Source organism: Prunus dulcis, chromosome 8, assembly GCF_902201215.1.
Source record: "Prunus dulcis chromosome 8, ALMONDv2, whole genome shotgun sequence".
In the NCBI taxonomy this organism is placed as follows: domain Eukaryota; kingdom Viridiplantae; phylum Streptophyta; class Magnoliopsida; order Rosales; family Rosaceae; genus Prunus; species Prunus dulcis.
Genome location: NC_047657.1, coordinates 14,471,700 through 14,485,246, shown reverse-complemented (window position 1 = coordinate 14,485,246; position 13,547 = coordinate 14,471,700). Strand labels below are relative to the sequence as shown.

Here is a 13,547-nt window from a genome sequence, read left to right as displayed (position 1 = left end):
CAATGACATGATATCACAGATGATATTGGCCGATCGGCTTTGTTGTATCCCTGCACACCTTTAATAATTATATAATATTAAAATAATATAATTATATACCTGCATTATAGACCTGCATGCTAATCTCTTTGTCCCAAAGAAAATAATTCCACAGAAGAGATTGATGGCAGTGGCCCATATTGTGACCCCTTCTATTTGTTTTGGAGTCTAAAGTCTTCATTGCTTTATTTATTGACCTGAATTATTTTGTTTGCATCTTCTCTTTTTGGGATAGTGGGAACAATAACAGACTGCTATTACTCATAGCAAAGTTCATATTCCTTGTCCCCTTGCGGAAGAAACATGAAAGAGAAGGGAGGGTCATGCTGCCATGGCAGTCTGTGGTATCGGATTTCCTTGCAGGCACAGCAGGTCCCGTTCCTCTGGGCTGTTCAGCTCAGCAACAGCCTCAACTCGGCCACGTGCCCATCACGTGGAAGTTCCTCGAGAAGGCCTTGACCGTCAAGATCGTCCCTCCCATGCCTAAGTAGCCACGCTTGGTGGTAACATGAAAAGCGTTCATATCATGCTTGGACCTGATCTTTGCAATCTCTATATTACAGAACTGGAGCAAGTAACTGAACACCTCCTCTAGATTATTTTCTGCAGCCATACTAGCAATAGAGGCTCCAGCCAGCTCCAAGGTACTCAAATGGCCACAAAACATGAGGGTGACAAAGCTGAGCATGTAATTAAATATGGAGACAATGATAGAAGAACCAGATAAAAACCAGAGCAGCCTAGACTCCCATGCCACCAGTCTAGGCCACCATCGTACTGCCACAGGCCGGTGCTCCAGAAACTCTTCGATAACAGCAGACGACAAGCCAGGTATCTGGGAGTGTGAGTCAAGTCCGAGCAGCAGCGGCTGGTACTCCCCCGCCGACCCCATGGTTATCTCAGTCCACCGTGCCGCTACTGCATGAACAGCTGGGAAGCAGCCGAGGAAGAGATTGAGCAGCCCTGCATGTTGAGCTCCATTTGTACAGATGAAGCAAGCCCACCATCCGAGGAAGAGATTGTAAAGCAAGCCCTACATGACGATCTGGGTGGATCCGAACCACAAGATGGATGATGAAATCATGGCCGCAAAGTCACGGCGGCAAGCTGCATAAATACTTCTGGACTTGGAGATGGCATCGTGATGCGCCGACAACTTAAACAAGGGGGCGGGACAGCAGCTGCTAAGGCAGACTTCTGAGACCTCTGTACAAATCTGGTACAAAATTCAAAGCTTTCATCTGGGCAAAGATCAGAAGCGCTTTATCGATCTCTCCACATTCACCAAAGGCAAAGAAAACCCTGTTAATGATGGTCATATTGGGAGAGGTCATCTTCATGACTTGCTTTGTTAGTCTGAGCAACTCCCCACAATCATCTGACTTTGCAAAAGCCTTGGCGACAGTGAGAAAACAAGTCGAGTTCAAGGGTTGACGACGAGACGCGACTGCAACTTGAACAAGTTGGGACACAAGGGAAAAATCGTTCCTTTCGTTGGGCTTGTGAATCGGGTACCGATTTGGAGCCGAGTTGGGGCCGAAATTGCTAGCGCATAGGTCTGATGCTGCTGCTATGTAGCATCGCAAACGCCTTGAAGAAGCAGATAGCATGCTGTGGAAATTCAGAGGGTTTTTCGGATTTGCGGGTAAGGTGTTCGACGAATTGCCCAAGCTTCGGTCACCGGACTTGGGGCTTATCAGAGAATTCAGCTGGTATTGTTAAAGCGAATTCGTGCTGATAACGTGTTATAAAACTAAAGGAAATTGGAAAGAGAAAAGAAATGGAGAAAGCAGAGGAAATTCTCAGATCGGAATTGATTCATTTCTCATTGCAATACGATGAAAAGAGAGAGAGAGAGAGAGAGAGAGAGAGAGAGAAAACTCTCTGTCAAAAACAGATTAATTTACAATCAAGAGGGATGAACTCTTTTGTAGGCAAAACGTGTGGGCTCCACCAAAACGTGTGGGCTCCACTAAAACCATTTACAACATATATATATATATATATATTTTAGATGGGAAGCACACCTCAGTTCTCCTATAGGTCCAACCCTATTTTTCCACATAAGCCATCATTCTACCGTACTTGGATTAGAAGTGAGTGGTAGAAGAGTGGACCGTTTCCCTTGTTCAGCATGTTGGTACTTTGAGTTATTATCTTTTTGCTACGTTAATTTAGAGCTGTTGTGTTTTTATGAGGTGTATTGGCAACTGTTACTTTGCTCATGTTTATAGAGAAATGAATGTTGTTGCTGATCGTATAGCTAATTCGAACTTTAACTTGAATTTAGGAGTTAGTTATTTGGATAAGTCCCGTTTTAAGTTAACTATGTTGTAAATTATTAGGTGTGGAGCCCACATGTTGGAAAGGGGCCCACATCATTGTAATATATATACATATGCAATCTGAAGAACAAAATAGATCAATTTGATTGCAGAGAGAAAAACCATTCTGCTTCTCTCTATTTCAATTCTCTCCAATTTCTCTTTCAATTTATAACACGTTATCAGCACGAATTTGCTTTAACAATACAAGCTGAATTCTCTGATAAAACCCAGATATCTTATCTCTCTCCGGCCTCAGCTCCCATGCTTCTTCCTCTGTTTCTTTCACAAAGAAAAACATAACAGAGAGAGAGAGAGAGAGTCAACAGAGATGGAGAAAACACTAGTCACAGTACCTCTCAACAACACACTTGACTTGGGTTTTGGCAGAATCGGAGAAGATCAGATCATCAAGTCCTCTGCATAAAGAAACAGAGCACTCCATCCTTGCCATGGGTCGGGTTTTCAGGTAGAGCTTGGATAGTCCAATGGCCTGCCCAGGTGGAGCCGTGCAAACGGGACCTGCTATGCCTGCAAGGAAACCCGATATCATAGACTGCCATGGCAGCAGGACCTTCCCATCTCCTTCATGTTTTTTTTTCACAGAGAGCATGTGATAGTCTCTCTGCCAAAGTCCACCAAACCACTAAACCAGATAGCTCTTTCTTCCTGCGCTCTTCTTGAACCAAGGCCATGAACATCACCACCATCATGATCATGAACATGATCATAGCCATGGGAGTTCAGGAACAAATTCATGGGTAGCCCCAGATGGGAAGGTGTACCATAGCCATGATGGGCTGGCGCCACACTCGCATGAACCCATATACTCCCCTGGCTACTTCAGCAGAAGAGCTCAACCTCTTCTCACCAGGAATTTCAGTGAAATGGCTTTTACTATTGGCATCGGTGGACCAGTCGGTACTGGCTTGTCTTGTGCAGCAGAGCTACTACGACGATTCCAGCACGCACCCAAAGCCGATGGATCTCTTAGCTTTTTGGTTCTTGGAGATTGGGGAAGAAGAGGAGCCTTCAATCAATCTCAAGTTGCTCTTCAGGTTCATGTTCATTAATCATGGAGCAGACAAACGCTTTCACGAGCACTATGGTTTGTCTCAACTTTTCTAATTACATATATTAATGTCATGATAAGGTTTGTTTTTTTTAACGAAGGAAACTTAATTATACATCTTGGGACCTAGGCCTGGGTGTCATTTTAATCATTGTTAATTAACTACTGTCTTTAATTGACTACGCTAATCATGAGATTATTCCCCACTAAACCAACCTACGTAAATAATGTCATGATAAGGTTTGCTTTTTTTTTTTTGACTTAATGAGGTTGATGTCCGTAGTGGATTTTATTAATTAATTGTGGGTGCTTTGTGTGTCTAATTTTCCACACGAGGACCACACGAGGACCCTCTTCTGCATCCTTATCTTTCAATTACATTAGTATTATCCTACACTATTTAACTTGCTCTGTAGGTGGAAAGTTTTTGATTTAAGAGACAATCATGATGCCTTCCATAAACGATAATAATATTATCTACTATATTATTTGATTGTGGTGTTGTTATGAACGATATTACAATGAGAGCTGGCAGTCTCTCCGGTACTATATTTGTAAACATGTGATCGGACTTAAGAGTCCTTGATCCCTGACATGTGAATAAGGACCTGGGGTTCCTTAATGATGTAACAGTACCGTATTGGTTCATAGTGCCGTACACATGCATGATAACTGTACTGGCACATGTACTGTACACATGAATAGATATGTATTCATGACTTGATGAACAGTACTATTCACATGAATAGTGACGTATGCATAAATATTAACCATTTTGGGTAAACCGTCACTATATACAAAAGGGAACCTGCAGTTCCTTAAACTCATGGATGAGCAATTAAATGAGATGCCAGAAGTTCCTCAAAATATGGACAATTATGTAAGAGCTTGAAGTCCCGAAATATGTATAGAAAATTGTACAAATGTCCATACCATGAAGAATATGTGATTTTGGCCCGAAGTTCAAAATCTAAGGGGATTGAATATCTATATCATGAGAATATGTGATTTTGGCCTGAAGTTCAAAATCTGACAAGTGTTGAGAACCTAAAGTTCCAACTGTTAAATGGACAACCCTTGAGGTATTATTGCAAATTGTGGTACACCACATATTTCTTTGGCATAAGAAAATGATGAATTTAATAAAGTTCGATTTTGTTATAATCGACACCTCAAGGAAGAAATATATTTTGTGAATCCGGTTGTTAAGAATACACCGTGAAATGGATAACATCGGTATAAACTTCAAATGATGAATTGAGGCTCCCCACATATTTTGTTATATCTGGGGCGGAAGCCCATGGATCCAAATATATGAGAGATCCTAAAACTTGAAGTTGTGGGTACATAGTAGTTAATGCTCTCCACTACTATATTGAGATATTATCGTGGCTTTTACTCAATTCATATTTCATGTCCATTTGAAAATGGCGAATAAATTATGAGTTTGGGTTTAACCCAGACCAAAAGTTCTGGGCTCACATGCATGGAAATATGAGAGATTTGATGTGGTTATTTGAACCTATAAGGCACAAGGTTCAGACCGTCATTTTGAAAAGACGTACAAACCACATATGCAAGTTTAAGAATGTGCGCAATTATTATTATAAAAGGAAAGAACATACAACAGATAGATTTTTACACCTGCAATGAAGGTGCAGGCCCTGTAAAATCTATAAAATTACATTATGTTCTGGAAGCCTCTGAAGGAAGAGGACGGCGCCTCTTAAGCTTAGCCATGAGCCTCTCATGGTCTCCCAAAATTCTTTCATTTGAGACCTGCAGCATGTCTAGCCTTCTCAGTGTATCAACAGAGTACGAACTCACCAGTTTCAACAAGGAATTATTCTCTCCTTTGAGTTTCTCAACCTCTTTTTGAGACTCATGAAGCATTCTTTGAAGAGAATAATTTTCAGTTGTCAGCTTCTGAACCTCGTTTGCTCTAACACGCAAACGATCAGCCAAGTTAGAAACAGAAGCAGCACTCTGAATGCTAAAAGCCATTGAGTCATCAATAGCCTCTTCCTCAGACCTCCCTGTCAACAACATTTCATCCATTGGAATAATGAAATTCCTAGCTACTGTGACAGCAGTAGCATCATTCATCATCACAGAATCATTAACTGTGAGATGACGATTTTGGGATACAAAGGATGGACGCCAAACTTTGGCGTCACTGGTTGTTGTGGGAGCATCATTTAAATTGAAATTATTTGGGCAGGAAGAAGAGGAAGCCATTTTAAGAAGGTTTCAAAGAAAGTCTTACAAAACTAAAGTTTCAGAAAATGAAGGAAGTTGAGTTGAAACAAAGTTGAGTTGAAACGCAGTTGCTCAATCAAGTTTTGCAAAGGCAATATCTATAGACGAAAATGTGGCAACTTTTCAGGATTCCAATATCTTCTCGAATCCCCACATTATCTTTTTCTTTCGCAAGAGTCCAAAACTTCACATGGCCTCTAATAATGCCTGTCGGCACTTTCGGCGTTTTCAAGTATTATTTTCGTCAAAGCCGATCTTGCTTTACGGATTTCACGGAGCTACTTTTTAAAAGTATCCCGAGAATCTCGCAATTTTCCTATGGTTAATTTGAAATTCACCGGTTCTATCTATTCATTGTATTTGTGTATAAATGTGTTACTAACGAAATTTTCTTTGCAGAAGACATCCAGTTTTCCCATACAAAATGATGCTATATCTACTTGTTTTTCTTATCATTAAGCACTTAATATGCCCGAGAAGCAAGACTATCTCTGATCATCCATTCAGGAAGCAAGACTATCCCTGATCATGTTTCTGCAAGATCAGGGAATTGTGAAGGCGGCCTTGTGCTCTAATCTCCTGAGGTCCTTCTAGACTAGGAGAATTGAGAGCTTGTTTTCTGCTCCCACCGGCTTCCTTCCTTGATTGATGAGCTGCTTGTCTGCTCCCACCAGCTTCCTTCCCTGATTGCTTACCTTACCTTGCAATCAATATCACAATTTTTGTATCTTTTTTTTTTTTTATAACTCTCTGTTCATAAGAGATTTTATTTCTTTAGAATGAACATCTGAAGAAAGAATCCATGAAGTGATCCTAACTCTGAGAGTTATTTGACAGAGAAAAGAATTGTGATTTTGCTCTTGCAGGATATAACTAGATCATCAAGCACTACATTTACTGGGCCGATACAAGCTTGAATGATACTTGAGAAAAGTTTCTCCCACCTAAGGATGTAAGCAATACTTGTGTTATTTTATGCTTATATACTTATTTGATATTTTATCTTGAAAGGTAACCAAATGGGGAGATAAGTCTGTTCCAAAGAATGGCTTGTATGTATCCATGAATTATTAATGCAAATTTTACAAATTGCAAGTTGGATACATTGATAATACACTGCACAAATTAAAGTCCCATAAGAACAGAATATGGGTATAGCAGTGATCAATATGATGCACGCCTGTTGCGTAGCAAATGATGTGGATTGAAGTCCCGAAAGGACAATCCCTTGACATGTCAATATTGATATTGTGCACGCCTAATGCGTTGCAAATTGTATGGGTTAAAGTCCCAGAAATCAATTGACATGTATATATTAATCTGTGGCATGCCTGCAGCATGCCAGATATATGGTTCTAAATGTTCCAACTCCCTAAATGGAGATTATCCACGCCCTACTATAACATAACGCTCCATTGGAGGTTATAATCCACATTCTCACATAATAAAAGCCCCCTGAAGTGGCTTGGGTACCCAAAAGCAAAGAAATGCTTATAATTGATGCATGCGCATGCACATGAGAATGGTGGGATCATGAATTGATGAATGACAAATTTTGATTTTGAAGTAGCTACTCAAATCATCAATGGGCTGTGTTGATTGGAACCACGTTCAATTATTAAATGTCGACAATATCATTGGCCAAAATGGAATGAGGCAATTCCATTATAGATGAGAATGAACGTGAAAGAACAAACCCACAGTACGAACCCCAAAAGATGTTAATACTGAAAGTTATACTTGGGTGTTCGGAATAAAAGGGAATATACCTAATTTGTATGACACAATGTTTCTGGCAGAAACAAGGAATGTTGGGTTTTCTCCATATTTATAGATTCCATTGTGCCCCCCCTTTATTGCACATTTACGGAGACCAACATGTTATCTTTAAGGGTTATTAAATGCACAGAGCATATCACCTGAAGTGATTCCCTAAAGATGTATAAATAGCTGGGTTAAAGCTATATAATGTGTCATAAAGTTTAATCCCTTTAAACAAAATCCTTGAAAGGATTGAAATTGCATGAAGCAAGTCCCTGAATGACATGTGCCTGAAGCACAAAATCTGTACTCAATACTAATGTACATAAATTGCCTCAGTGAGTACATTAATATGTTTGCAAACACATTAAAGCTTCTCAAGAGTTCCAGAAATATTTGTCTCGACTGAAAGATCGAGCATTATGCCAACGAGATTATTGCTTATACTAAGAAAGTATTGAAGCATTTTTATGAGGATTATCCGTTGGACACTTGAAGGATTTTCCGGAAGTATATTGGACCGGACATCGTATTTTCCAGATAGAGCTCAACTCCATCATTTTGGATGATGTGAGGCATATTTGATGCTATCTAAGCATAACACCATATACGGGCATATTTTTTTTGAGTGAAATTATAAATAGCCCAAGTGTTATTAGATATGCGGACTCTGGAAATCTCTATGGTCGCTTGCTGGAAACAGCTAGTCATGAAGTTTTCAGGGGGAGATATTCATCAGGGGGAGCATGGTATTCATAAAGACTTTCATACACTGTACTCTTTTTCCTTCATCAGTTTTTTTTATCCCACTGGGTTTTTCCTGATAAGGTTTTAATGAGGCAGTGTCGCTCAAGATTGACTCACAGAAGCAGTGTCCACTATGACATTCAGACAGATGATCAACAGTATGGCTTCAAGATATTCTATCAAGCATCAGGGGGAGCGTGCCATCAATAAAGACCTTTCCACACTGTACTCTTTTTCCTTCGTCCAGGTTTTTATCCCACTGGGTTTTTCCTGGCAAGGTTTTAACGAGGCAGTGTCGCACGCATGTCAATATACACAGAATTTTATGTTACGCATGGTTATGTACTCTTTTTCCCTTCGACCAGTTTTTGTCCCACTGGGTTTTTACTGGCAAGGTTTTTAACGAGACATATTCCATATCATTTGTGGTCTCCAAGGGGGAGTGTTGTAAATTATTAGGTGTGGAGCCCACATGTTGGAAAGGGGCCCACATCATTGTAATATATATACATATGCAATCTGAAGAACAAAATAGATCAATTTGATTGCAGAGAGAAAAACCATTCTGCTTCTCTCTATTTCAATTCTCTCCAATTTCTCTTTCAATTTATAACAAACTCTTTTTTAAAGGATGGTTTTTTAAGAGCTGTTAGGCTTTAGCTTGATTTGTTATAGTTAGTTGTTGTTTCTTTTTGAGGTTTGTCCCCCCTATCTCATCAAAAAAAAGAAAAAAAAGCCCGAGTCTCTCTCTCTCATTCGAATCTTTTTGTTTTTGTTTTTTGGTCTAACATAACTCATTCGAATCCTCTTCCTCAGTCAAGCATCCCAGGCTCTCTCTCTCTCTCTCTCTCTCTCTCTCTCTCTCTCTCTCTCTCTCTTCTTTCTGCCGCGATGCCTCACTCTCAGTCCCTCGCCTAACCCTTCCGAACCAAGTCAGCCGATCTTCTCAGTCCTCACCCTCACACTCTAATTGATCAGTGTCTCAGTCTCAGAAATTTCGTAAGCCTGTTCAACAATTTTTAAATTAATTTTAATCTTTCTTCACATAATTTGTTTTAAAATTTATATTTGAATTTAACTAGGCCTCGAATTGCTAACCGGTGGTGTGCTTGCTGCTTTCGTGGTGATTTTGGATCAATCTGACTCAGTCCCAATGGTGGTGAGTTCTTATAACTTGGGTATTTGTTAGCATTTAGTCTCATAAAATTGCTAATTGGTTTGAAATCCTTTTGATTTCCCAGATATTAAACCGGTATAAAGTTGGCACTTTTAAAAAAAAAAAAAAATATTACCCAGATTTCTAAATGGTTTAAAATTTACATCATTTTCATTTCTCCGTATCTAACTTGTAGAAAATTTTCATCCTTTGTTCTTTCTCTTGTATATAGGTGCGTTATGGTTGGTTTTATTGTAGTTATTATGATTGTTTTATTTTGATTATTCTATATGTAAGTTAAATTTAACAATGTGATGAAACCATGAAGTTAAAGAGAGATGATTAACCAGTAAAATTCCCTGTCCTTGCTTTTTTCATGTTTTTTTAAATAAAAATTTGTAATTTGTTTGTTTTTCTGGGCTGATTCTTCTATTATAAATATGAACGCAACTTGGGAAAGCGACACAGGCGTAGTGAAGGAAAGTACTTGGGAAAGAATGAAAGGGAAAAGGGAGTATGCAACTCGGTAGTGAGTTCTGACTGATGACTTGTGTATCTGTTAGCATTTAGTCTCATAAAATTGCCGATCTTTGTTGTCAATGATTTTTTTTCTGTTGTTTCATGATCTCTCTTATAGACTATGTCTTTATTTCTCCTGTTTCATGCTTTAATTTTCTCTCATACTCTAATTAATTTGCTGTTTCATGCTCACTGAATTGTCAAAAGTGAATACGCTGGCTATGCTTGCTGAATCTTTAATGTGTTGGAAATCAGTGAACCTAGATGACCCAGAAATTGCACATTCTGTATATCTTGGATATCTAATTGGTTTGAAGGTTGCATCCTTTTGATTTCCAAGATATTAAACCGGTATAAAGTTGGCACCTGTTTTTTTTGGTTACCTAGATTTCTAAATGGTTTAAAAGTTACATCCTTTTTATTTCTCCGTATCTAACTTGTAGAAAATTTCCATACTTTGTTCTCTGTCTTGTATATGGGTGCGTGTTGGTTGGTTTTATTGTTGTTATCCTTGTTTTCTTTTGATTATTCTTTATGTAAGTTAAATTTAACAATGTGATGAAACCATGAAATTAAAGAGAGATGATCAACCGGTAAAATTCCTGTCTTTACTCTTTTCATGTTTTTTTAATTTAAATTTGTTTGTTTTTCTGGTCTGATTCTTCCATTAGAAGTACAATCGCAACTTGGGAAAGCGATGCAAACGTAGTGAAGGAAAGAACTTGGAGAAGAATGAGGGGGAAAAGGGTGTATACAACTTGGGGGTGAGTTCTGATAACTTGGGGTATTGTTAGTGTTAGTCTCATAAAATTGATGATATTTGTTGTCAATGATTATTTTCTGTTGTTTCATTATCTCTCTTATAGATTTTGTCTTTATTTATGCTGTTTCATGCTTTAATACTCTCTCACACTCTAATTAATTTTCTGTTTCCTGCTTGCTGAATTGTGAATATGCTGGATATGCTTGGTGAATGTTTAATGTGTTGGAAATTTGTGAACTTAGATGAGTCATTGAAGGTTTGATATGCTGGAAATTAGGATTGTTTGATGAAATGTTGATGTTTTGAAAGTTTTAAATTGATAGAGTGCTTAGTACTTGTAAGCAGGTTGGGTTTGACTGGACTTTTTAGGTTTTGAAAGTCAGTAGCAGGGTCTGTAAATGTAACAGGAGGTGGAAACAATGGATTTGGGTTAGGCCCAAACCTGCAAAATCAAACCCACCGACAATGGTTTTGTTTGGTTTGGTTACCCTTGAGGTGCTAGTCAAAACCAAACCAAACCAATCTGTTGTAATGTAATCGGTTGAGCTGTGGTTTTGGGGAAAAACTGAACTAATCCAATCCTTGCACATTCTTTACCTCTGGAATATCTAATTGGTTTGAAAGTTTGATCCTATTCATTTCCCAGATATTAAACTTGTATAAATTGGAACCCTTTTTTTTTTTAATTTCCCTTCCAGTTACGCTGGTATCTAAATGGTTTAAAAGTAGCATCCTTTTTTATTTCTCCATATAATTTTAATGTGTTGTTCTTTCTCTTGTATATAGGTGTGTTTTGGTCGGTATTATTGTTATTATTATTGTTTTGTTTATTATTCTTTATGTAAATTGAATATAACAATGTGATTGAATCATGAAATTAGAAGTCTGAGTGCAACTTGGGAAAGCGACGCAGATGTTGTGAAGGAAAGAATGAGGGAAAAAAAGGTGTGTACAACTTGTTGGACAGAATTAGTGCATTGCCAGATGAAATTCTTGTCAGTATATTGTCTCTCTTGCCGCTAAAGGAAGCCGCAGCTACTAGTATCCTTTCTAGACGTTGGCAGTATGTGTGGATGTCCACTATGGTTCTCAACTTTGATGCTAACTTTGATGTTGGTAGCAATATCTGCCGCTTCGGAGCCCTCAAACGAAAATGAAGAGACCTGGAAAGTGGTAGATATGTCAATTGGGTGAATCGTGTGGTGGAACAACATAGAGGCCCAAACATCGAGGAGTTCAGGGCTTGCTTTCAACTAAATGATTGGTTTACAAGTTCCATTGACAAATGGATTCAGTTTGCAATTGAAAAGGGAGTTACAACACTCGTGTTGAAGTTTTTTACCAATTGGACAGTGCTTCATTAAATTTCTATGCGTTTCCCCACAAACTATTAGGTCTCGAAAAGAAGTGCTTGTATTCTTACATTCCAAGTCTACGACCCTGTGGATACAAAGTTGGATTTCAGTTCCTCAAAGTTCTTCATTTCCAATGGGTTGATGTGACTGATGAAGTTCTTGAATACTTCTTTTCCAACTGTGCAGTTCTTGAACGAGTAACCGTGTACGGAACAAAAAGTTTGGTTAATTTAAGAGTTTTTCGTCCATCGGCTGCATTGAAGCATTTAGCTATAGGAGCTTGTCTTGGCCTTCAAGGCATAGAGATTTGTGAGGCAAACCTTGTTTCATTTAAATATAATGGAAATGTGATAAACCTGCTTCTCACTAATGTACCATTGCTTGTAGAGGTGTCCATTTCCTATATTTCCAACCCCCATGCATTCATAGAGCTTTTCTCTAGCAAACTTTCATGCTGTCGCAACTGGAGATTCTCATGCTGAAAATCACTAGAGCGGTTAGTATATGTAATTATGATGTGTTGGTTTTCTTTTCTTCTTTTATGGATTATGTAGCTCATTGTTCCTTGTTTGGTTTTCAGGATTGTAATCCGAAACATGTGTTTCCTATGCTGGCAAATCTCAAGCATTTGGAATTAATAGTTCATGCGGATTACCGTCTGGCTCTTCATCATTTAACTTCTTTTCTAAAAGCATCTCCTTTCTTGCAAAGACTTGTGTTGAAGGTATATGCTTGTACTCAATAGATTACATAGTAAAACTATATGTAAGTCTTTGTATGGGCACTTTTGGTGATTTTGTTCATCTTCTTTTGGTTCCATTAACAATTCTGAAGAATGAAAAGTACAACAAAAACAAAAAAGGTTAAATTATGCTGTGTGATGAAACATGCTAATAGATTTCATATTCCTTCTGGTTCTTGTTTTGTCTTACACTTTTTTTTTTTTTCCTTCTTGGCGCAGTTGGATTTCATTGTATCCCTTGAGGACATAGAAAAAATAAAGAAAGCTGCAAAATGCCCCCATCATTACCTCAAGGTAGTAGAAATCGTCGGGTATCGTGCGTGTGCATTTGCTGTTGATCATATTTTGTTCTTAATAAAGAGTGCTACTGCATTAGAGAAAATTGTTATTGATCCTCTCCGACGTTGGGCGTATCCCTATGAACCGGGTAGTGAAGAACTCGCTGATGAGGCAGAGGCAAGAGAGCACGCTGTGCAACTCATCAAAACAAAATTGCCTTCAACTGTTGAATTTGTATGTCTGTAGTTACATGGGCCTTGTGCATGATATAGAATATGTTTAATTCCTTTCTAGTTGCTATTGCATTGCAAACTGTATATATCATTTTGTTTACACCTGGTTCAAACATAATTCTATATATAACTACACTATGTAATTCACATGTCACTCACACGTGCAATTCAATATGTATAATTCATGTCACTACCAGGCAGTGATGTGTAATTCAACATATATAATTCTTGTTACAGATTAACAATGACATGTGTAATGATCATGTCATTAACTAACAGTGACATGTAATTCATGGCA

At 38.4% G+C, this 13,547-nt stretch overlaps 1 pseudogene; it reads left to right on the top strand.

Moving 5' to 3' along the window:
- The first annotated feature begins 9,061 nt into the window (after positions 1-9,061).
- LOC117638865 lies at positions 9,062-13,547 on the top strand (annotated as a pseudogene).